We start from the raw sequence: 3,044 nt of genomic DNA on the forward strand, positions 1-3,044 counted from the left end.
TACTGTAAGTCGCTCTGGATAATAGTTTCTATGAAATGACTGAACTGTAAAATGAGAGCACAGGGGAAGTGAAGTTTAGGATGTAGTTTCCCTTTTATTTATACCCAACTATTGATTGGCATGGGGAATGGGAGTCGAGAACAGCAGGCATCCTCCTCAGTAGAAGGTAATGGAGTGTTGAAGGCAATGGAGTGTTGAAGGTAATGGAAGGTAATGGATGTGGAGTGTTGTTGGAACAAACAGTAATTCAAATTAAACATTTCAATAATTTCTTGTTGCCAACCTTCACTACATCTATTCCTTTTACTACCTCTATTCCCTTTACTACATCTATTCCTTTTACTACCTATATTCTGCCTTTACTACCTCTATTCCCTCTATTCTGCCTTTACTACCTCTATTCCCTTTAATACCTCTATTCCCTTTAATACCTCTATTCCCTTTAATACCTCTATTCCCTTTACTACCTCTATTCCCTTTAATACCTCTATTCCCTTTACTACCTCTATTCCCTTTACTATCTCTATTCCCTTTAATACCTCTATTCCTTTTACTACCTCTATTCCTTTTACTACCTCTATTCCCTTTACTACCTCTATTCCCTCTATTCTGCCTTTACTACCTCTATTCCCTTTAATACCTCTATTCCCTTTAATACCTCTATTCCTTTTACTACCTCTATTCCTTTTACTACCTCTATTCCCTTTACTACCTCTATTCCATTTACTACCTCTATTCCCTTTACTACCTCTATTCCCTTTAATACCTCTATTCCCTTTACTACCTCTATTCCCTTTACTACCTCTATTCCCTTTACTACCTCTATTCCCTTTACTATCTCTATTCCCTTTAATGCCTCTATTCCTTTTACTACCTCTATTCCTTTTACTACCTCTATTCCCTTTACTACCTCTATTCCCTCTATTCTGCCTTTACTACCTCTATTCCCTTTAATACCTCTATTCCCTTTAATACCTCTATTCCCTTTACTACCTATATTCCCTTTAATACCTCTATTCCTTTTACTACCTCTATTCCCTTTACTACCTCTATTCCCTCTATTCTGCCTTTACTACCTCTATTCCCTTTAATACCTCTATTCCCTTTAATACCTCTATTCCCTTTACTACCTCTATTCCCTTTACTACCTCTATTCCCTTTAATACCTCTATTCCCTTTACTACCTCTATTCCCTTTACTACCTCTATTCCCTTTACTACCTCTATTCCCTTTAATACCTCTATTCCCTTTACTACCTCTATTTTGCCTTTACCACCTCTATTCCCTTTCCCCTTTATTCTCCCTTTACTCCCTCTATTCCCTTTACTACCTCTATTCCCTTTACTACCTCTATTCCCTTTACTATCTCTATTCTGCCTTTACCACCTCTATTCCCTCTATTCCGTCTTTCCTACCTCTATTACCTTTTCCTACCTCTATTACCCCCCCCCCCCCCCCCCCCCCCCAGTAAAGCACATTGTGTTGCATGACATGTCTGAAATGCTGTATAAGTAAAGCTTGATGTGATTTGATTGGGGTGGCAGGTAGCTTAGCGGTTAAGAGTGTTGGGATGGTAACTGAAACATTGCTGGTTCGAATCCCTGAACCGACTAGGTGAAAAATCTGCTGAGCACTTAACCCTAGTTGCTACTGTAAGTCGCTCTGGATAATAGTTTCTATGAAATGACTGAACTGTAAAATGAGAGCACAGGGGAAGTGAAGTTTAGGATGTAGTTTCCCTTTTATTTATACCCAACTATTGATTGGCATGGGGAATGGGAGTCGAGAACAGCAGGCATCCTCCTCAGTAGAAGGTAATGGAGTGTTGAAGGCAATGGAGTGTTGAAGGTAATGGAAGGTAATGGATGTGGAGTGTTGTTGGAACAAACAGTAATTCAAATTAAACATTTCAATAATTTCTTGTTGCCAGCCTTCACTACATCTATTCCTTTTACTACCTCTATTCCCTTTACTACATCTATTCCTTTTACTACCTATATTCTGCCTTTACTACCTCTATTCCCTCTATTCTGCCTTTACTACCTCTATTCCCTTTACTATCTCTATTCCCTTTAATGCCTCTATTCCTTTTACTACCTCTATTCCTTTTACTACCTCTATTCCCTTTACTACCTCTATTCCCTCTATTCTGCCTTTACTACCTCTATTCCCTTTAATACCTCTATTCCCTTTAATACCTCTATTCCCTTTACTACCTATATTCCCTTTAATACCTCTATTCCTTTTACTACCTCTATTCCCTTTACTACCTCTATTCCCTCTATTCTGCCTTTACTACCTCTATTCCCTTTAATACCTCTATTCCCTTTAATACCTCTATTCCCTTTACTACCTCTATTCCCTTTAATACCTCTATTCCCTTTAATACCTCTATTCCTTTTACTACCTCTATTCCCTTTACTACCTCTATTCCCTCTATTCTGCCTTTACTACCTCTATTCCCTTTACTACCTCTATTCCCTTTAATACCTCTATTCCCTTTAATACCTCTATTCCCTTTACTACCTCTATTCCCTTTACTACCTCTATTCCCTTTAATACCTCTATTCCCTTTACTACCTCTATTCCCTTTACTACCTCTATTCCCTTTACTACCTCTATTCCCTTTAATACCTCTATTCCCTTTACTACCTCTATTTTGCCTTTACCACCTCTATTCCCTTTCCCCTTTATTCTCCCTTTACTCCCTCTATTCCCTTTACTACCTCTATTCCCTTTACTACCTCTATTCCCTTTACTATCTCTATTCTGCCTTTACCACCTCTATTCCCTCTATTCCGTCTTTCCTACCTCTATTACCTTTTCCTACCTCTATTACCCCCCCCCCCCCCCCCCAGTAAAGCACATTGTGTTGCATGACATGTCTGAAATGCTGTATAAGTAAAGCTTGATGTGATTTGATTGGGGTGGCAGGTAGCTTAGCGGTTAAGAGTGTTGGGATGGTAACTGAAACATTGCTGGTTCGAATCCCTGAACCGACTAGGTGAAAAATCTGCTGAGCACTTAACCCTAGTTGCTACTGT

Source organism: Oncorhynchus mykiss, chromosome 22 (assembly GCF_057628025.1).
Source record: "Oncorhynchus mykiss isolate SJ-2025 chromosome 22, ASM5762802v1, whole genome shotgun sequence".
Lineage (NCBI taxonomy): Eukaryota > Metazoa > Chordata > Actinopteri > Salmoniformes > Salmonidae > Oncorhynchus > Oncorhynchus mykiss.